The sequence below is a fragment of the Chiloscyllium plagiosum genome, unplaced genomic scaffold, assembly GCF_037043375.1.
Source record: "Chiloscyllium plagiosum isolate Xiang-an unplaced genomic scaffold, Cpla_swu_hap1 HiC_scaffold_9, whole genome shotgun sequence".
NCBI classification, from domain to species: Eukaryota; Metazoa; Chordata; class Chondrichthyes; order Orectolobiformes; family Hemiscylliidae; genus Chiloscyllium; species Chiloscyllium plagiosum.
Window position 1 is genome coordinate 43,078,724 of NW_028270147.1, and position 23,591 is coordinate 43,102,314.

Below are 23,591 nucleotides of genomic sequence, written 5' to 3' on the forward strand. Positions count from 1 at the left end.
GTCATCATCATCAAGGGTACAGATACGCAGTGCAAAAAGGTTGTCACCAGGTGTATCTGACTGCTGAATGGAGTAAGTATGTATCTGTCACTTTGGTACAATTCACCATTCTGGTTGGGCTATTATGAAACATATCCCAATTCCCAGTGGGGCATTATCCTTAAGCTGGTTTCATGATATTAAATGAGATGACCTTGAGTAGTCTTTGACTTCCTATGACTTTGTAAAATTACTCCAGTGGATAGAAAAATTAAGAGCAGAAGAAAGTTTAATGGTGATTCACCAAAACCTATCCTAAAGAATTACACAAATTGTGGATGTAAGACTAGTAATTTATGCCTACGTTAAGGCAAATATACAGGCATGAAAGCTGAAGTGAACTGGGATATTAAGCTAGAAAATAAATCAATAGATGAGCAATGTCAGGCATTCAAGAGGATATTTCAACACTCAGGATAAATATGTGCCTACTATAAAAACAATTCCAAGAGGTAAGATCCATTATTTTTGATTTAACTAAAGTCAGTACGGCACGGTGTCTCAGTGGTTAGCACTGCTGTCTGACAGCGCCAGAGACCCGGGTTTAGTTCCCATCTCAGGCAACTGTCTGTGTGGAGTTTGCACATTCTCCTCGTGGTCTGCGTGGGTTTCCTCCGGGTGGTCTCCCACAGTCCAAAGATGTGCAGGTCAGGTGAATTGACCATGCTAAATTGTCCATAGTGTTAGGTGCATTAGTCAGGGGTAAATGTAGCGGAATGGGTCTGGGTGGGTTGTTCTTTGTTGGGTTGAAGGGCCTGTTTCCACACTGTAGGGAATCTAATCTAATCTAAAGGAGAAAGCTCATCCTTGTGCAAAAATACTGGCAAGTTAGATGATTATACAGAAAACAAGCAACAGCAGAGAATGACTAAAAGATTAGTCAAGAGAAAAAAAAATAAGAGTATGAGAGGAAGCTAACCAGAGATGCTAAAACAAATAGTAAGAGTTTTTCCAGGTATCTAGAAGGAAAGGTTTAAGTGAAGTCGGTATTGGTCCTCTAGAGAGTGAGGATGGGGAGTTACTGGTAGATAATAGGAAATAATAGATGAAATAAATAAATATTTTGCTTCTATCTTCACTATAGAGGGTACAAATAAAAAAGTAATTGCTGTAAATCAGAAGGTCATTGGAAGAGAAGAACTTGCTATAATTACAATCATGAAGGAAGTAGCATGGATATCATCCTAGGATCTTAAAAGAGGTAGATAATGTGGTAGTCAATTTATTGGTGTTGATTTTCCAAAATCTGCTGGATCGACTGGACTGTGAAGTAGCAAATATAACCTTTATTCTAGAAGGGAGGGGAGCATAAAATAGGAAAGTACAGAGCAGTTAGTTTGATGTTGATCGTGGGAAGGCGTTAAATCAATCATAAAGGAGGTTAGAACTGTGCACTCAGATAAAAAACTCAAGGTAATCAGTAAGAGTGAGCATGGTTTTGTGAAAAGGAAAACATGGGAATTCCATGATTAACATATGCTGTGGATAAAGGGGAGTCCATTAACATACAGTACATGGATTTCCATAAGGCATTTGAAAAGGTGCAACATTTTAGGTTGTTACACACAAACGAAGCACAGTATGTAAGAAACAACAAGCAAGGAAGAGAGTTTGCATAGATAGATTTTTTTATCTGATTGACAGCAGTCCTGTTGGGGTCTATATTGGGGCCACAACTTTTAACAAATTGTATTTATGATTGAGATGAATAGAGGGAAGGCCAGCTAACTAAAATTGCATATTACACCAGATAGGAAAGGAAGCATGTTGAGAAGAGCACATAACACTAATTCAGGTAGATTAAATTAAAAAATCTGACAGTGGAGTATAATATGGGAACCATGAAGTAGTTCACATTGGAAGGAAGTATAGAAAAGGGTATTGCTTAAATGGAGAACTACTGTAGAATTCCAAGATGCTGGACGATTTAGGTGTTATACTGCATAAGTCACAAAGTGTTAGTATACAGGGACAGCAAATAATGAAGAAGGCTAATGGAATTCTATCCTTCATTATGAGAGAATTGAGCACAAAAGAAAGGATGCTCTGCTTCACTTAAACAGGTAATTGGTGAGACTATATCTTGAATATTGTGTGTAGTTTTGGTCTCCTTATTTAAGCAATGATGTAAACACATTGGAGGCTGTACAGAGGAAGTCACCCACACTGATGCCCAGAATGAGTAGGTTGTCTTATGAGAAACATTTGGACAGACTAATCTTGTTTTACCTAATGAGTTGATTGGCACAACTAAAATCCAAATGGCCTTGACAATATGGGCATGGAAAGGACAGTTCCTCTTGTTAGTGAGCCCAGAAACAGGGGGCACAGTTTTAAAATTAGGGATCATTCTTCTAGGACAAAGATAAGGAAAATTGTGTTTTCTCAGATGTTTGTGCAATTTTGGAACTCCGCCTGAAGGCAGTGGAGGCAGGGGCCATTGTTTAATTTTAAGATGGAAGTAGATACATTCTTGTTAGGGAGGGGAATCAAAGGTTATTGGGCATAAATGGGGGAATGTGTAACTGGATTCAGTAGCAGAACAGTCGTTATCTTATTGAACAGCAAAGCAGTCTTGAGGGACCAAATAGTCTCCTTCTGCGGTTAATTCAGATGTTCTTATGTGCCTGATTTGCAACGTTAATGAGTAATTTGATCAAAATTTTCAAAATGATTAGAACAGATGGGCTAGGTCAAGAGAAGATACTTCCACAGTTTTGGAAGTTTAGGACTAAAGGATATAGTCTAAAAATTAGAGCCAGATCTTTCAAGAGTGAAATTAAAAAGCATTCCTACATGCAAAGAGTGGTAAACACTTAGAACCCTTGTGCAAGCTGTCACTGATGTGACGTTGATTGTAAAATATAATTCTGATTCGTGAAAGATTTTTATTATTCAAATGTATTAATGGATATGGGCAATGATACGTTGGTATGTTCAGCCATTGAATGACAGAGGTGGCTCAACCAAACACTCCTGTTTAAGATACTTACATTCCTTACAATTTTGACATACAACATTTGCTTTGATGCAAATTAACCAAATAACGAGGACCATTTTTTAAAGAATGAATATAAGTCTTAATATTTAACAAAAGGATGGATGCTGTCCCAACCTGCAGATCAAGATAGAGTCATAGAGTCACAGAGATGTACAGACTCTTTGGTCCAACTTGTCCATGATGACCAGATATCCTAACCATTTGCCAGCACTTGGGCCATATCCCTCCAAATCCTTCCTAGTCATATACTCACCTTTTAAATGTTGTAATTGTACCAGCCTCCACCACTTCCTCTGACAGCTCATTCCATACATCACCACCCTCTGTGTGAAAAAGTTGCCCCTTACGTCCCTTTTATATATTTCCCATCTCACCCTAAACCTATGCACTCTAGTTCTGGACTCTCCGACCCCTGGGACAAGACTTGTCTATTTACCCTATCCATGCCCCTCATGATTTTATAAACCTCCATAATGTCACCCCTCAGCCTCTGACGCTCCAGGAAAAATAGCCCTAGCCTATTCAACCTCTCCCCATAGCTCAAATCCTGCAACCCTGGCAACATCCTTGTAAATCTTTCCTGAACCCTTTCAAGTTTCACAAGGATTCAAGACAATCCAACATTTGGGGTGGGAAAAAATTGTGGCTCTAAGAGCTGCTTATTTATTGAAGTACTTTAGGTGTTGTGGGAGATTTCTCGAATTCTAGGAGCAGTAATTATTATTTTCTAAGCTGTTGCATTGTTTTGGAACTTTGGGGAAAGAAGATCAAAACAATGACACTTTTAAAAGGAAGAAGGTGGACAAAAGGCAGTGACCACATGGTCAGTGAGGGAGAGACAGAATGAAATCTACACTGGTAACTGATACAGCAGTGAATCTGCACTGTTACTGCCTTTGCTGTTGAGTTCATGAGTCTCTGGACATCAGAGTGTGTCTAGGAAAAATGAACAAACAGCAAAATTCACAGCTGACCTTGGAGGAACCTGTGTGGGAGAGCTCACAGCACAGGAACAGATAAGTGCATAATTTTTTACATGTAACCTTGTTGTAAGTCTACAGTGGGTTCTTACTTGATTATATGTTTTAAAACTTAATCAAGAGTCAGACCTCAATGAAAGTATATACCATAAGTACTAAGTTAGCATGCTTTGTATAGCAAAAAGACAAAGCTATTTTCTGGTCTGTAGACTCTGAAGAAACATAGATGGCCTTTAGTAGGGTGATACATTCTTCCTGTTGGATGTTGGAGATGCCTCGTCTCCTGAAAAACTTCACAAGTGTTTGCTGGGCCTCATGCTGAGATATTTGTATCATCGATAGTCACAGGTAAGGTGCTGGAAGACTGGAGGTTGGCAAACATTGTGCCACTGTTTAAGAAAGGTGGTAAGGACAAGCCAGGGAACTATAGACCAGTGAGCCTGACGTCGGCGGTGGGCAAGTTGTTGGAGGGTATCCTGAGGGATAGGATGTACATATAATACAGAGAGAACTAGCCATTTGGATGCAAAACTGGCTCAAAGGTGGAAGACAGAAGGTGGTGGTGGAGGCTTGTTTTTCAGACTGGAGGCCTGTGACCAGTGGAGTGCCACAAGGATCGGTGCTAGGTCCTCTACTTTTTGTGATTTACATAAATTATTTGGATGCGAGCATAAGGGGTACAGTTAGTAAGTTTGCAGATGACACCAAAATTATAATAGGATCTGGACCAGATGGGCTAATGGGCTGAGAAGTAGCAGATGGAGTTTAATTCAGATAAATGCGAGGTGCTGCATTTTGGGAAAGCAAATCTTACCAGGACTTATACACTTAATGATAAGGTCCTAGGGAGTGTTGCTGAACAAAGAGACCTTGGAGTGCAGGTTCATAGCTCCTTGAAAGTGTTTGGTATGCTTTCCTTTATTGGTCCGAGTATTGAGTACAGGAGTTGGGAGGTCATGTTGCGGCTGTACAGGACATTGATTAGGCCACTGTTGGAATATTGCGTGCAATTCTGGTCTCCTTCCTATCGGAAAGATATTGTGAAACCTGAAAGGATTCAGAAAAGATTTACAAGGATGTTGCCAAGGTTGGAGGATTTGAGCTGTAAGGAGAGGCTGAACAGGCTGGGGCTATTTTCCCTGGAGTGTCAGAGGCTGAGGTGTGACCTTATATAAAAGAGACCTAAGGGGCAACTTTTTCCACACACAGGGTGGTACATGTATAGAATGAGCTGCCAAAGGAAGTGGTGGAGGCTGGTACAATTGCAACATTTAAAAGGCATTTAGATGGGTATATGAATAGGAAGGGCTTAGAGGGATATGGGCCGGGTGCTGGCAGGTGGGACTAGATTGAGTTGGGATATCTGGACGGTATGGATGGGTTGGACTGAAGGGTCTATTTCCATGTTGTACATCTCTATGACTCTACGACTCTATTAGGGAGATTTTTCCATCTTTATGACGATTATTTCTGCAGGAAGTGTCTCGGATTGCAAATCCTATCTGATCACATGGATCGGTTGGTCTGGACGTTAGAGGCAATAAGCAATTTACAAGAGTGAGGGGACATGATGGATGGCAGTTATAGGAAGATATAATCAGGTACATGGGTTAACTCCAGGAAAAGTAGCAGGGTTAGGCAGGTAGTGCAGGAGTCTCCTGTAGCTATCCCCATTTCAAAGAAGAATGCTGTTTTGGAAAATGTATGGGGTGATGGATTCTCAGGGGAATGTAGCACAAACGGCCAAGTTTCTGGCATTGAGACAGACTCTAATGCAATGAGAGGTATGTCGGATTCCAAGTGATCAATTGTGATAGGAGACTCTCTAGTCCGAGGCAACAGACATTTCTGCAGCTGGCAGTGAAAAGTCAGAATGGTGCGTTGCCTCTCTGGTACCAGGATCAAGGATATCTCAGGGTGCAGAATGTTCTCCAAGGGAAGAGGCACCAGCAGGAGGTCATTGTACACATTGGAACTAGTGAGGTAGGAAGGGAAAAGGATAAGATCCTGAAGGGAGAATATAGAAAGTTAGCAGGAATTTAAGAAGGAGGTCCTTGAGGGTAGTAATATGTGGATTCATCTCAGTGCTATGAGCTAGTGATGGTAGAAATAGGAGGATAGAGCAGATGAATGCATGGGTGAGGAGCTGATGCAGGGAAGAAGTGTTCACATTTTTGGATCATTGGAATCTCTTCTGGGGTATAGGTGACCTGTGCAAGAAGGACACATTGCACCTAAATTGGAAGGGGTCTAATATACTGGCAGGAAGATTTGCTAGAGTTGCTTGGGAGCGTTTAAACTAGTAAAGGGGGCGCGGGGGGGGTGGAGGGAAGAGGGGGGTCGTGGTGGGGGGTACCCAGGGCGATAGAGAGGAAAGAGATTAATCTGAAACTGCTACAGTTGGGGAAGCTAGAGAGTCAAACAGTCAGGGCAGGCAGGGATGAAGCAGAGAGCAAGGTAGGACTAATAAATTAAACTCTATTTATTTCAATGCAAGAGACCTAGCAGGGAAGACAGATGAACAAGAGCATGGTTAGGAACTGGGATATCATAGCAATTACAGAAACGAGGCTCCGGGATGGGCAGGACTGGCAGCTTCATGTTCCAGATATAAATGCTACAGGAAGAATAGAAAGGGGGCAAGAGAGAAGGGGCAGTGACGTTTTTGATAAGGGATAGCATTACAGCTGTTGAGATGAATGAACATATTACCTGTCAGTGAGATGTTACAGGGTCCTGCAAGCAAAGCAACCCATCTCCACTGCTCACTAAAAATTAGATCTTTATGATAAATCAATAGAGGCGACCATAGAACAATTAAATGACTGCCTATATGTCAAGACCACCTTAAAAAATCTCCAAGGTTTTAAGCTACAATTACATTTCACTGTACTGTCATACATCACATCCTGTCGCACAAACAAAATCAGTTAAATTAGCCTGAAGTGATTTTCCTTTTATTAACTTAAAGCAAACACCAACCAATTAGTGTTTCCATTCATGAGTAAGTCACTGCTGCCAAGGCTGAAAATGTAGACATTTAGACAACCACACATTAATTTTTAATTTATGCATCTTTAAAAGTTTGGCTCCTAACTTCTATAAAATTTGACTGGAAACCAGATAACAGAAATTAGACAAACGTTTGTTTGAAACTGCATGAAACATGGGAAACATATTCTGCTTCATCACCTAAGCACACTAAATGGAATATTACTGACAGCCAAACTGTGCACTCATTATCTATTGTCTGTCTTTCACCATATGCCAAAATATCAGTACCATAATGTAACATCTTCCAAGGATGGGGGAAGGGAATCTGAACAAGCCTTTTATTTAAACCTTGTTCATTTTTTTGTGAGAGTAAGGGATCCTGGGTCGGGTATACATACATCGAAAGTGGTTTAAACTAAAAGAAATTGTAAAATTTAGAGTTTTTTGTAGCTATTTTAAAATGTATATTATTCTGTATTTAAATGTTTCTTGGATATTTGTATTATATCAAAATACTTATTATTTATATACAGGATAGTCATTTTGTTTTGCACTTAACTGCAATGAAATAGCTTTATTTAATACTTCAGACAATTAGGAGTACCATTCACAGTGTATCTACGTTGGAGAGGTCAGCCTGGGTTGGGGGAGGGGTGTTGGGGGAAGGGAGGGAATCGATGCAATGACTGCTGTCATACATTGCTCTCCAGCCTGCTAACCTTGTTCACGTTCACCTTTATGCTTAGTTAAAAGGATTGAAGCTGGCAGATTTTCACACTTTGTGTTGTAGTTTAAAAAATCTTTTCTACCTTGCATACTCGTCTAATTAGGCCCAGATGTCTGGCATGCATTTCCTAGCTCCACCACATTTTTTAACAGCTGCAGTTAAATATGAGTAGAGCCAAATACAACATCCGTTCTTTTTTTTTCACTTCATTAGATTGGCCCAGTGTTAGCGTGGCACCAGTTTTATGAAAGACTTCAACCTTAGCTAGTGAAAAAAAAGCTATTCTAATTTCCTGTCTGCCCAGGCAGTTAGGCCAATGAAAATTTTGATGACAGATTACAAATTTTCCACCCTGTCCTGCAGTGATAATCACAGGTGCATGAAATACGGTCAAGAATGAAGAGTGACATCAGATTAATTTGCCATGCATGAAACTATCAATGAACCTGTCAGAGTTTTATTATAAAATAACTGCTCATGACTTAGGCCCTTTATATTTCTTCAAAGCTTCAAAAACAAATCACCTTGGAAGTATTTATTGTGGGCAGCACTTCCTTGTACAATAATTTCCATTGGAGACATGTTTTGTTGTCTCCAAACCCCAGAAAATGTGAGGATGGAAATTTTTATTCGCAGTTACATCAGTGTATCTGAAGAAAATACACATATCATTACTGTGTTGAAAATTAAGCAGTTGTATGAGATTTGAAATATAAGCAACATTAGAGCCAGACACAAGTCAAACTTGATGACATTGTTTTGCTGCATTCCTCAGTTATGGTAGCTGCAATGCTAAGTTCATTTTCAATGGAAACTCATTATGGGGAGTTTTTAAATTCATTCATGGGATGTGGGGATCATTGGCTAGGTTAACATTGATTGTTAAGAGTCAACTATGTTTTTTTAGATTAGCATTCCCTACAGTATGGAAACAGACCCTTCGGTCCAATAAGTCCATACCGACCTTTTGAAGAGTAGCCCACCCAGACCAATTCCCCATATTCACCCCTGACTATGGGCAATTTAGCATGACCAATTCACCTAACCTGCACATCTTTGGATTGTGGGAAAAAAATGGAGCAAACCCACGCAGACACGGGGAGAATGTGCAAGATCCATACAGTCAGTTACCCAAAGCAGGAATCAAACCTGGGTCCTTAGAGCTGTGAGGCAGCAGTGCTAACCACTGAGCCACCGTGCCACCCTGTTGTGGGTCTGGAGACACATGTAGACCAGACCAGGTAAGGATGGCACTTTTCTTCTCTAAGGGACATTAATGAACCATAGGTTTTTCCAAGAATCGACAATGGATTCACAGTCATCATTAGACTCTTAATTCCAGCTTTTGATTTAATTCAAATTCCACCATCTGCTGTGGCAGCTTTCCAACTGGGGTCCCCAGAACATTACCTGGATCTCTGGCTTAATAGTCCAGTGCTAATACCACTAGGCCATTACCTTCCCATGATCGAATGTTTAATTTCCAAATTTGAAATTCGTGAGTTAAAATCCTAAATATCAGTGCATAATGCTTTGTGTGAAGTCAACGGATCTGACATATTCCACCAATGTGTTAGTGGGAACAATTGAGATGGTGAAGCAAAAATGGAAAAATAGAGGAATGCAATAAAGTTCTTATTGTCGGATATATTGATAATATCCAATGTTAACATGACTAGGTGACAGTATCAGTATCAGAAATACTAATTTGACCCAAACATAAGTAGTGTGTAGCTGTCTCAGTCTTTGTAAGGATGGCAGCTATGCAAAGGTTAAGGTTTAAATCAAAAAAATGCAGACTGAAGGCAGCAAAACTTTTCAAAAGCAGATGGATGCCTATCAAACCACTCAGATGTGTTTGCCAATATTTAATCTGAGGAAATGATGCAAAGTAAATGGGATTAACAGATTTAAAGATTAAACTGCAAGGTCTCATCAGGCAAGGCCAATGAAAATAAAATAAAAATCAATTGACAGTGCTCTGGTCTATACAAGCTGAAGTATAACAAGCTAGTCTAAATTTGCTTTTAAATTAAAAATGAATTACTCAGGCAGGCGCTTTATCCTTCCAAGGATTTGCATGTGCTAAAGATTGATAGCCTGATCAGCTATTAAAGACTGATAATACAGGAACATAGAACCAACCAAATTGATTAGTTCATTAGCAGGTTTCAAATGCTTTCAATGCTCTTTGTTGAAAGACTTGCTTTGAAAATCCGTTTTTAGTTGATTACACCAAGACCAAACTTTTTTTTTAATATGATTTTTTTTCCAAGGCATTTCACTACCTTTTCTCTATACTGCATTCCCATAACTACATAAATATTGTAATGTGAAAGTGAACCATTTGCCCAAGTTTGCCATACTGAGGTTTAGTCTCCATGTGAGTTAAAGATTCTTATAACATTTACACTTATCTTTTCAAGCCTATTCTGTTTCATCTATCTGTCCAAACCAAAAGAAAACCCAACTCTAAATACAATGGACAGAAATCTGAAGTGCAAGACCATGTGGGGAGTTGGAAGTCGGTGAAGCTCACAAGAGACTGGAACACTGCTGACATCCACGTCTCATAGCAGCACAAATTTCCACATGCAAGCCACCCCCATGAAAGAAGCAAGTTGACAGTTTCAATGAATTAATCACTAAATTAGTTCAAGATCAACATAGAACTTGCAATTTAACTGTGGGCTCACAGGTTTCCTGCTCTTCCGGGAACTTGCCAGTGAAAGCAAGATGAGAACAATCCAGCAATTGAGGGAATTGTGACAGGGAAGTATGCCAATAAGTTCTGAAAAGACAGAGTTGCTTGCTGGTCTGCTTGTACAAATGGTCTTGCTCACAGCATTTATGTTGAGAGATTATTTTGACAATTAAGAAGGTTTGTCTGTCTGATCTTATCCTACCCACTGCACACCGTGTACTGGCAGAGGATTAGTTTACTTGACATGTCTGAACACCAGTGTCTCAGCTGGTTTAAGTGTCACATTAGCTAGTGGTTGACCTCCTAACCTGACACTTTGCCAATGGCTTTTAAAATCACCATGGTCCTCAGTTTTCTTTTGCCTCCAGATTATTCCGGGCCTCTGCTGAAGACATTGAAGATTGTTTTAGTTGTCCATCCAAGTGATGGAGGGGGGTAACACTTGAGAGTGTTTGAGCCAATTCCCGACTTCCCTTTTACCGTCAACCCTCCTAGGGCACAGCCTATCATTTTTGTGCTGGCAATGAGCTGAACAGCATTGCAAATTGGTGGGATATTGAAACATCACAACTCAGCTTTATCAACCCTTTTTAAGGTGGCATTCACAATGAGCAAGGTATTAATGAGGACCTCTGTGACACGTCGATTTGATTCGTCATGCATTTTTTGCCAAGAAACAAAAGTATCCTCTTTGCTGATCTCTCCCAAGGTGAGCATAGCTAGGATTTTCTGGCATTGTCGGAGATAAAATCTCTACCATCAGCTCTTGAACACATATCTGTCATACCAGTGGCACGAAAATCTGTGTACATCTATGCAGATGGATGGTCTATGGGACTGCTATAGCCTTCAGAGTGTGATTTCCTCTCACAGTCATTGTTCTTTTAGATTAGATTAGATTAGATTTCTTACAGTGTGGAAACAGGCCCTTCGGCCCAACAAGTCCACACCGCCCCGCCGAAGCGCAACCCACCCATACCCCTACATTTACCCCTTACCTAACACTACGGGCAATTTAGCATGGCCAATTCACCTGACCTGCACATCTTTGGACAGTGGGAGGAAATCGGAGCACCCGGAGGAAACCCACGCAGACACGGAGAGAACGTGCAAACTCCACACAGTCAGTCGCCTGTCTTCTGAATCATCTCCAGTGAAATTCCTGAAAGCCCTATGGGAGATTATAAACATGAACTAGAACTGTCAATGTAAAACTTTGTCAGCAAACATTGCTGTATGCTGCTGATGGCAAATCAATTTATTGTAGTATGGCATTTGACAACTTTCATCAGGTAGCTGGAATGCTCACCCCACCTCCAACTATCAACCCTTGACTCCACTGATATCCGATGCATTCTGCTTTGTATCTATCATTTTAGAGCTGCCAAAAGAGGTAACCTCCAGTTCATTGCTTCTCGCTTTAATTATGGCAGAAGAGAAAGAAAATATCTATCGGTGACAACAATTGCAATAGTCCTGATTACGTCCATTCTTCACATAACTTGAAAATGCACCAAGCCGTATGCTTGGACTGTAACTCTGAACACTAGAGTTGAAAACACCTTTTGGAGCTCATCATCACAACCACCCAAACCAATTAATTGAGAAATAATGGGTAAACTAGTGACTGGATTACAAAGCAACTGACTGACATTCTTTCCTTCTGATTTCTTCATTTGGCATTAGGCCTTTTCACCAACTCTCCAAAGTAAATTGGTAGCTTAAAATTCAACCCTGAAAGTTTCATATTCTTGGCATTTACAGATATACTATTAACTCACCGATAAGAGATATTGCAAAATGTGAACTTTTCACCCAGCAGTTGTTGTGGGTGAAGTTGGTTTACAGTCATTTTGTCCTTTTTCTAGTGACACCCTCAGTGCTGTGGAGCCTCCTGTGAAGCGCTGCTATACTGTGTTGGTTACATTCCTGCTGCTTCCAGTTGCCAGTTCTGGTTGTTTGTTGCAGAGGTCGGTATATTGGGTCTAGCTCAATGTGTTTATTGATGGAATCTGTGGATCAGTGCCACGCTTGTAGAAATTCTCAGGCTGCCCTCAGTTTGGCTTGTCCTGTTATTGTTGTGTTGTCCCAATGTTCATCCTTCTGCCGTATTATGTTTTGCGTTGCATTGTGCTACTACTGAAATTTACAAGGGTAGAAATTCTGATTGTGAAGTTTCTAAGATAAACTTTTACAAGCGTTTTTAATCAACCTATTGCTGGGTGGATGGGACTTGAACTCAGATCTTCTGGTCTTGAGGTAGGGACATTATTCCTGCACAAGAGCCCACAAATCATTGATATACTTCTACTACACTATACTTCCAGTTCTGATCTTAACCCTACTACAGTTCTGTGTGCTATGCTTGTGTTGACATTAACTAGCTATTTTAGTAGACTCAGAAATGCATTATGAATGTGTTAAGCATTTATCTATGAAATTTGCTGATATGCACCATAATTAATACTATGCAGCATTTTTTACATTATAGTTGCAATGGGTAACCTAAAACACCCAAAGAAGCACTTTCATGCAGAGTAGGTCTTAATATATGCTAAATTGGTGGTTTATAAAAATGCCTAACATTTATGCTATTTCAGTGACTTTCAAAGAGCATATTGTACCCTCCTTTGCTACACTGAAATACTTTCCACACAGATGTGCTAGTTTCTTTCTCCAATTAATTGTAATTCAATAAAAGTAAATAGTTTTTATTTTGACATTTTTGAAAATAAATCATATATTTATTTATATAAATCATATATATTTATTTCAAGATGACAGATAGGTGGAGAGAGTGATTAGATTAGATTAGATTAGATTACAGTGTGGAAACAGGCCCTTCGGCCCAACAAGTCCACACCGACCTGCCGAAGCGAAACCCACCCATACCCCAAAATTCCAGACCTTGCAAATCGAGGAAGGGAATTTTGTACACGGTGCATGCCAAGCACTACCAGCTTGTGGTTGGGATAATTTGCTGCCACCATCCTTTTTACTTGAGTGTGTATAAGGGCCAACTTGGTTTACCACTGTGGAGGAAAACCACTACTGAGTCTTAAAGAGAAGAGGTTCTTGTCTTAAACAAATGCAGTTTATTGTATGGTAATGATAAGGTACATGCAAGGTACATAAGTAAGTTAGATATTTGTTCATCAAGTTTTCTTTTTATTCATTTGTTCATTATGCATTAAGGCAGACCAGCATTTAATACTTGCTCCTAGTTGCACATGGAAAGTGTTGTTCAGCTTAAATGCGGTCCATTTAGAGTAGGCATTACCAAAATGCGGGAGGGAGGGAGTCCAGGATTTTGACCAAGAGGGCATGTTTCTATGTTTAGGATGATGAGTAGCTTGGTGGGTAACTTTTAGGTGGTGACTTGCCTGTATATCATGATTTGGAGGTACCGGTGTTGTACTGGGGTGTACAAAGTTGAAAAATCACACAACAGTAGGTTAGAGTCCAATAGATTTATTTGGAAGCACTAGCTTTCAGAGCGCTGCTGTTTCATCATTACCAGCTGATGAATGAGCAGGCTCTGAAAGCTAGTGCTTCCAAATAAACCTGTTTGTCTATAACCTGGTGTTGTGTGATTTTTAACTTCCTATATATCGGCTGCCTTTGTCATTTCAGATCATAGTGGCTGTAGGTTTGGAAGGTGTTTTCTAAAGAGTCTTGGTATAAAATCATGTAGACTTTAGACACGGTTGCTACTGTGTATCAGAGTTGAAAGGAGTGAAGATTTATGAATGTGGCTCTAATCCAGTGGACTTTTTGTCCTGGATTGAGTCAAAGTTCTCAAGGCTGTGTTGATGCCTGACTAACTTCAGCTAAAGATGATCAATTAGCTTGAGTAGATTGTGCTGCTTATTTTTTTTAACTCTATGTCTGCAACTTCTCACAAACTTTAACAGAAATTTCTGGAAAAGCTCAGCAGATCCGTAGCCTCCATAGAGAGAAAGCAGAATTAATGTATCGGGTCCAGTGACCCTTCTTCAGAACTGACTGTGTCAAGGAAAAGATTGGAATATATGCTCAAGGTCGGGTGGCAGGAGGAGTGAGAAGTAAACAATCGGCAAAGAGCCCAGAGAGAGAGAAAAACAGCAAGTGGGCAGACAAAGTCATGGGTGAATGGGTGCCGACCCATTGTCTCAGCATGCTCCTGCCCCACCGAACTCATCTCTCCCTACCTCGACACTGTCCTATCCCCCCTAGTCCAGGAACTCCCCACATATGTTTGAGACACCACCCACGCCCTCCACCTCCTCCAAGACTTCCGTTTCCCTGGCCCACAACACCTCATCTTCACCATGGATATCCAATCCCTCTACACCTCCATCCACCATGACCAGGGCCTCCAAGCCCTCCATTTCTTCCTCTCCCAACGCCCCCAACAGTACCCTTCTACCGACACTCTCATTTGTTTGGCTGAACTGGTCCTCACCATTAACAATTTCTCCTTCGAATCCTCTCACTTCCTCCAGACCAAAGGGGTTAGCCATGGGCACCTGTATGGGCCTCAGCTATGCTTGTTTCTTTGTTGGCTACATAGAACAGTCCATCTTCCGTAGTTACACCTGCACCACTCCCCACCTCTTCCTCCGCTACATTGATGACTGCATTGGTGCCACCTTGTGCTCCCGCGAGGAGGTTGAGCAATTCATCAACTTCACCAACACATTCCACCCCGACCTTAAATTCACCTGGACCATCTCTGACACCTCCCTCCCCTTCCTGGACCTTTCCATCTCCATTAATGACGACCAACTTGACACTGACATTTTTTACAAATCTACCGACTCCCACAGCTACCTGGATTACACCTCTTCCCACCCTACCTCCTGCAAAAATGCCATCCCATATTCCCAATTCCTCCGCCTCTGCCGTATCTGCTCCCAGGAGGACCAGTTCCACCACAGAACACACCAGATGGCCTCCTTCTATAGAGATCGCAATTTCCCTTCCCATGTGGTTAAAGATGCCCTCCAACGCACCTCGTCCACATCCCGCACCTCTGCCTTCAAACCCCACCCCTCCAACCGTAACAAGGACAGAACCCCCCGGTGCTCACCTTCCACCCTACCAACCTTCGCATAAACCACATCATCCGACGACTTTCCACCACCTCCAAACGGACCCCACCACCAGGGATATATTTCCCTCCCCACCCATTTCCGCTTTCCACAAAGACCGTTCCCTCCATGACTACCTGGTCAGGTCCACGCCCGCCAACAACCCACCCTCCTGTCCTGGCACTCTCCCCTGCCACTGCGCTCACACCTCCTCCCTCACCTCCATCCAAGGCCCCAAAGGAGCCTTCCACATGCATCAAAGTTTCACCTGCACATCCACCAATATCATTTATTGTATCCGTTGCTCCCGATGTGGTCTCCTCTACATTGGGGAGACTGGACACCTCCTAGCAGAGCGCTTTAGGGAACATCTCTGGGACACATGCACCAATCAACCCCACCGCCCTGTGGCCCAACATTTCAACTCCCCCTCCCACTCTGCCGAGGACATGCAGGTCCTGGGCCTCCTCCACCGCCACTCCCTCACCACCTGACACCTGGAGGAAGAACGCCTCATCTTCCGCCTCGGCACACTTCAACCCCAGGACATCAGTGTGGACTTCACCAGTTTCCTCATTTCCCCTCCCCCCACCTCACCCCAGCTCCAACTTTCCAGCTCAGCACCATCCCCATGACCTGTCCTACCTGCCTATCTTCCTTTCCACCTATCCACTCCACCCTCCTCTCTGACTTATCACCTCCATCCCCACCCCCACCCCCCTCTCATTTATCTCTCCACTCTGCTGGCACCCTGCCTCTATTCCTGATGAAGGGCTTTTGCCCGAAACGTCAATTTTCCTCCTCCTCGGATGCTGCCTGACCTGCTGTGCTTTTCCAGCACCACTCAAATCTAGACTCTGGTTTCCAGCATCTGCAGTCCTTGTGTTTACCTTTTACAAAGTCATGGGTAAATGTTGGTCTGGGAGAATCAAAAGCTGCTAATAAGGACCAGGAACACTGCAGCAAGACCAGAGGTGTTGGTCAGAGAATGTGGAGGTGTGATGAAGTGGCAAGCAACCAGATGCTCAGGGTCATTGTTGCGGACAGAATGTAGGTGTTCTGCAAATTGGCCACTCAGTCTGTACTTCGTCACCCCAATGTAGAAGAGATCACATTTTGAGCAATGAATACAGTAGACTAGATTGAGTGAAGTGCAGGTAAATCACTGGAAGATATGTCTGGGGCCTTGGATAGTGAGGAGGGAGCAAGTAAACAGGCAGGTATTACACCTTCTTCAATTGCATGGGAAGGTGCCTTTGGGATACAGGGAGATGTTGGGAGTGGAGGAGGAGTGAACCAACATGTCCCTGTTGAAAGCTGACAGGGGAGGAGAGGCGAATTTGTGTCTGGAATTGGCATCCTGCTGGGATGGCAATTAAATAATCTTTTGGGTGTGGATGCTGGTGGGGTAGTAAGTGAGGTGGAGGGGAGCCCTGTTGGTGCTGTGAGACCGAAGAGAAGAGATGAGGGCCGAAGTGCAGGAGATAAGTCGGCTGAGGGCCCTGTCAACCCCAGTGGTGAGGAATCATGGCTGAGGAAAAAGGTGGACTTTTCTGAAGCCTCCCTGTGGAAGCTGGCATGAGCATCAGAACAGAGGTGACGAATATAGAGAAACTAAGAGAATAGAATGGAGTCTTCACAGACATTGGGACTGGAGAATGTATCATCAAACTAACTGTGGAAGTCGGTTGGTTTGTAGTAGATATCGGTGGCCAGCCTATCCCCAGAAATTGAAACAAAAATGTCAAGGAAAGGAAGGGAGAAATCATGGACGGACCTCGGTATATTGTCCATCATGTAGATTTTCGATACAGTTGCTACTGTGCATCAGAGTTGAAATGAGTAAAGATTTGTGAATATGGTTCTAATCCAGGTGAGGGTGAGAATGGGGTGGAAATTTGAAGCGAAGTTGATAAATTCTTCCAATTCCATATGAGAGAAGGAAGCAGCACCAAAGATGTCATCCAGGTACCAGAGAAAGAGTTGTGGGTGGGGGCTAGAGTAAGACTGGAACAAGGAATGAACCACGTAACCCACAAAGAGACAGGTATAACTAGGGCCCAAGCAGGCCACACCTCTGATCTGATGCTGCTAGACCTGCTGAGATTTTCCAGCAATTTCTATTTTTGTTTCTGATTTCCAGTATCCACAGTTCCTTGTTTTTTTCTCTCTCTCTCTCTTATCTAAATTATTTTCAGTGAAGACAAGATTGTTTTCCAGGTTTGTTTGGGCTGATATGTAGAAAACTGCATCAGATCAATGGGTAAAGACATTTTATTTACACAGATTAAACTTCAGGCTTCAGCTGAACATCTCACAAGGTTAATTGCATGATAAAGCAACACCACAACACATTGAATTGAATAATTTATTGTCACGGGTATTCAATATGAAATACAGTGAAAGGTTTATACAATCACCATGAATCGGCACCATTCTCATTAACTTAAAATAAAATAGAAAATAAAGATAACTCAAAGAGAGACCAACCTTTCCTTCTCTGTTGCTACAGTCTCGCTCCAGTCTTCACCAGCCCATGCCATGCCACCTTCCCAGAGTGCCAGTCCAGGCCTCACAGGCCGGCTGACTCTGTAGGCATACTATCCTCTGAGGACACTGCCGCTCCAGACCCCATTGAAGCTGCCTTCCGACAGAAGAGCTCTTGTTAGAAGGTAGGTTTAAGGAAAAACAAAATAAAACTGAGAAAAGAACAAGGGGAAGAAAGGATAAGAAAAAGTGGAATGAAGACGACAAGCCTGGGCATAGGATCCCGGTAACTGCCTACTCCGCCGCCATCGTCTTGAGGTGTCACTAAGGGTGAAAGATAATTCATGTTCAAGAGACCTCAGTTTTGAGAATACATACTTATGTGTCTGAACTCAGATACACAGTGAGTGCTATTAGCTAAAGAACGTTTCAAAACTACCATCTCCTTTTCAGCCTTAGGAACCAATTTCTATTGCCCACTTATTGGTCACTATCTTCTCATACCCATTTGCTGCTGCCATGAGATAATATGGTTTTCTACATTGTAATTTCAAGTATGTAACATATTTTGTTTATTTTATGGCTTAGATTTTGAACTAGTGGCATATGGGATTTGGTCTGTGTAAATGACAGTGTTTAATGAATAACATGTTAGTATTTCTGGAAGCATGGCTTTTTGAAATCAATTTGAGACATAGCATCTGGAGTACTAATGTGAAATTGTTTGCATTTAGAGATTTTTATGATTAGGAAGAGAAATAATTGAAGAGCATTAGCTTGCTTTCAGTTAGAAGGATCAGAAATTGATTTTTGTTTTATTGAGGAAAAACAACCAACATCTCAGAAAGATTTTAACTTCAGTTTGCAGACATCCTGGTTGAAGTTAGATGTAAGAACACAGTTCTCCACAGGGGGGAGGGTGAGACTTGAGTTGGTTGGATCACCAATTTCCTCTAGAAATGCATGGAGTATCTTCTCTAATGTTGGTGGCTTTACTGCATCAACGTCTTTGAATGGATAGTTATTTGACTTTTTGTGCTCTGTAACTGTTGTATTTCTACTCATCTCCTAAAAGTGACCTGTAATTTCATAGACATAGCATTACTTTTTTTATAATTACTAGTAATTTTCTGTCACTACCTTCATTATTTTACTAGATACAAGGGTCTACATGATTACATTGTTAGAAGGAAACCACAAATGAGTCTAAATGAGAAGATTAGTTTATTGCATCATAACAATGGGATAAGTTACATTATTCAGTTAGGTATTGTTATTCAGACTATCAGGAGACTTAGGAAATAAGTCATCATATTCAAAATCATAACATGCTCTGTCTTTCTCCACCCAGGTCCTTATGACTTTATCACAGAACCATAACAGCGTGAAAGAGGCCATTTGGCCAACCAATTCTGCATGGACCCCAAATCTCTATCCCCGTTACCTTGCATTTCCCATGGCTAATCCACCTGCCATGCACACTATGTACAATTTAGAATGCCTAATCCACCACAATATTCCAGCTAAAAGGATTGTAGAAGAGTTACTCAACTTTTTCACTAGATATGGACTACCTACAGAGATACAATCAGATCAACCGTCAAATTTTACATCAAGCTTTAATGACAAGTTTGAGGGCTTATAAGCAAGACTATCCAGAGAATTTGGATAAAGAAATTCTATTTGTATTTTTTTGCAATTAGGGATGCATCAAATGAATCTACGAAATTCAGTCTATTTGAATTAGTTTTTGAGCATGAGGTGAGAGGACCAATGAAATTAATTAAGAAGAAATTTGGGAGTAAGAATTCAGAGACCACACTTTTAGACTATGTGTCAAATTTTAGGGAACAATTAAATAGAGTGGGTGAGTTGGCAAGAGAGCATTTAAAAGTAGCACAGCATGTGATGAAACAGGAAGCAGAAATCAAAAATTCACAATTTTGCTCATGGATATAAAGTGTTTGTGTTACTTTCAGTGACAGGCAAACCTTTAGAAGCAATGTCTAATGGAAAGGAGATTGAATGATTTGATAGGAATGCCAAATGGAAAGAAATCTCACAGAGTGTGTCATGTGAATATGCTCAAAAGGCATTTTGATAGGGAAGGAAGGCAAAAAGAGAACGTGTTACTAGTTACAACACAGTGTGAAGGATTCTGAATTGGACACTCCCCAAATTAGATTGGACAATGAGGAAATAGTCAAAAATTGGAATGAAGTATTGAGTTACATTCCAGAGGAAAATTGGAATGACCTGAAAGAGTGATTACAATCACATGTGAGAATAAGATAGAAGATACTAATCTAATTATGCATGATATAGATATAGGAGATATTGTTCCAAATAAGCAACATCCTTACAGCCTTAACCCTCTAAAATTGGCACAGGTTCAAAAAGAGATTGAATGCTTGCTCAAAAACAACATAATCAAATTGAGTTGCAGCTACTGGAGCTCACCCATAGTAATTGTGCCAAATCCAGATGGTACGCAGTGATTATCTGTGGACTATCACAAATCCAATGCCGTCAATGATTCATATCCTATTCCACTTTTGGAAGACCATATGCTGAAGGTGGGACAATAAGTTATCTTTCTAAGTTGGACTTACTCAAAGATATTGGCATATACTTTTATCCAAAACAGCGAGACAATTTCGGCTTTCGTGGCACTGAATGGGCTACACTAATGTAAAGTCATGTTATTTTGGCATGAATAATATGCCAGCCACATTTCAAAGACTAACCAATAAAGTCATTTCTGGATTATGCAATTGTGTGGGCGATATCAAGATTTGGTGATTTCTTGTCACATATGGAAGGAATATTTGTAACATCTATTGGAATTATTTGATTAACTTCAGGAGGCAGGCTTGGTGATAAAACTGGTGAAGAGTGAATTCTCAAAAGCGCAAGTCACGTTCCTGGGCCATGATACCAGACCTGGATGGATGGCCCCATGGGATATGAAAATAAAAATTTTTGTGGGGTTTCCCATATCATCGATGAAGACGGTAGTACTATGATTCCTGGGATTTAGTGTGTTTTATTGGAAGTTTGTACCAAATTTTACGAGTGTGGTTTCTCCACTGACTGACTTACTGAAGAAGTGCAGAACATTTTAGTAGACAGCACACTGTCAGAAGCATTTGACAGCTTGAAAACTGTGTTAACCATTGCCCCAGTATTAGCCACACCTAATTATGCAAAGCCATTCAAGGTGGTGATTGATGCGAGTAATGTGGGTATTGGTGCTGTTCCAAGAAGATGATGAGAAGATAGAAAGACCTATCAGATATTTCTCCAAGAAACTGAATACTCATCAACAGAAATATTTCATGATTGAGAAAGAAATCTTGAGCTTGGTGTTGGCATTACAAAATTTCAACATTTATATTGCCAGTAATGTGTCTGAGACAATCGTATATATTGACCATAATCCATTAAAGGTTTTGGAGGAATTAAAAGACAAAAATTCCAGAGTGGTTAGATGGAGTTTATTATTGCAGCCATTCACTGTGAAAATTATACAGGTGGCAGGATGAGAAAATATAATTACTGATGTGTTGTTGCAACTTTTATGAAGAAAGATGGAAGCGTTCGATGGCAGGAGTAAACAGACTGAAATAGACTATAGTTGTGGAAGGTTGCATGCTTAGAGTCAATGTAATGTATATGTATTGTAATGTACTAATAGAAAAAGACTTACGGTTTTAAAAATGAAGCCATCTTTGTATATTGATGGCTCATCTTTTTAAGGGGTGAGTTGATGATGCTATCATGTTAAGAGGCTATTTTGTCCTTTTTTGAAGAGAGAATGTAAGGCAGAGTTGACGAACTGGCTGTTGAACACCTCTTGAGTAAACAGCTTGGGAGGCCTTGGGTTTTTTTTAAACAACCTGAATGGGCATGGCTGGCTCTCACAAATTCAGATTTCTGGATTTAGGTTTTTTTCAGTACTATCCAAAAATAATGGGGTTTCAAAAGAGTTGGAAGCTTCAGTGAAAGTCTTCTGGCTGCTACAGTCTCTGAATCTTCTCTTGATGTTTTTTCCTCTTTAATTGGAGAACTGCATGTAAGAATCTGTGCCTGAATTTTCTTCTTTACCAAGTTGTGTGTTTATGGGATGTTACTATATTGAAAGTAAAAAATCACACAACACCAGGTTATAGTCCAACAGATTTATTTGGAAGCACTAGCTTTTGTAATGCTGCTCCTTCATCAGGGGTTGTGGAGTGTAAGATCATAGGACATTGAATTTATAGCAAAAGTTTACAGTGATGTAACTGAAATTATATATTGAAAAAGACCTGGATTAGAACATAGAACATAGAACGTAGAGCAGTACAGCACAGAATAGGCCCTTCAGCCCATGATGTTGTGCCGACCATTGATCCTCATGTATGCACCCTCAAATTTCTGTGACCATATGCATGTCCAGCAGTCTCTTAAATGTCCCCAATGAGCTTGCTTCCACAACTGCTGCTGGCAACGCATTCCATGCTCTCACAACTCTCTGTGTAAAGAACCCGCCTCTGACAGCCCCTCTATACTTTCCTCCAACCAGCTTAAAACTATGACCCCTTGTGTTAGCCATTTCTGCCCGGGGAAATAGTCTCTGGCTATCGACTCTATCTATGCCTCTCATTATCTTGAGAGAGAGGTGCGTTGAGAGTGAGGGGGTTTGAGAGAGAGGGGGGTTGAGAGAGAGGGGGGTTGGAGGAGACAGGATTGTTTTTTGAATATTGCATATTAAAACAGTTAATTAGTAATAGTTACAGTAGCTATTATTTTGTTAAGTTTTTAATCTAAGTTATTCTAAATTCCTCTTTCTGGTGTTTAAATAAATTGTACTTTGCTTAATGGCAAGTAATTTGACTGGTTGTATTGCATCTGAGACACTTTACATTTGCATTTACAATGAGAAAAAGTTAGAGTCTAGTCTACCTTCTTAAAACATTTTGAGGGGTCTGATCTGGTCAATAACATGAGCCAGAGTAGATAAAAAGAATATGTTCCCATTGGTGTTTGGGATAAGAAACAGAACACACAAACTTACATAAATTGGCAAAAGTATCAAATATAGCTTGAGAAGATCCTTTTTGTATAGTGAGTGGAAATAACGTGGAATGGAGTGTCTGTGTCAATGATGGAGAAACCATGATATACTTATGGACATATTCAATTTTAATTATAGTATGTGTTTTTTTAGAATTAAAAATGGACATACAGCTGAAAGATGACTGTGGATGAAATTTCAGTGACTGGCTGCAGGCAAAGACTTGGGATGACACATCTGATGAGGTGTCAAGGAATCTTCATAAGGTTGAAATTAAAAGGGAGAAACACTTTGGAAACTAATCTGTTACCTCATGGGAGTTATCTCAGACTGTAAGGGTGATGGGAGAAAAGGCAGCAGTCTGGGCAAGATACATGTCTTGTGTCTCCCTCTTTCAAGAACACGGGTCAAAAGCTGGTTCAATCCTGGTCTGTGTGTGTAAGTAGAAGAAAGTATTGTAGTGAGATAAGATCTCATTGGCAGATTGTATCTGCCAATGGACTGAGGTACTTGTGTTTACGAGCCTGA

The 23,591-nt window shown here is 40.9% G+C and overlaps 1 long non-coding RNA gene across 6 annotated transcripts in view; it reads left to right on the top strand.

Moving 5' to 3' along the window:
* The window catches only part of LOC148149133 (uncharacterized), a 63,803-nt gene continuing 40,212 nt past the window's right edge, over nucleotides 1-23,591 (top strand). For 4 of the 6 annotated variants that reach the window (XR_015758034.1, XR_015758035.1, XR_015758030.1 and 1 more), the window contains exons 1-2: nucleotides 12,343-12,415; nucleotides 18,030-18,189. This is a non-coding gene — a long non-coding RNA (uncharacterized LOC148149133). Of the gene's footprint in view, nucleotides 77-12,342; nucleotides 12,416-18,029; nucleotides 18,190-23,591 lie in introns of those variants that run through there. The other 2 variants (XR_015758032.1, XR_015758031.1) reach the window with 2 other exon arrangements.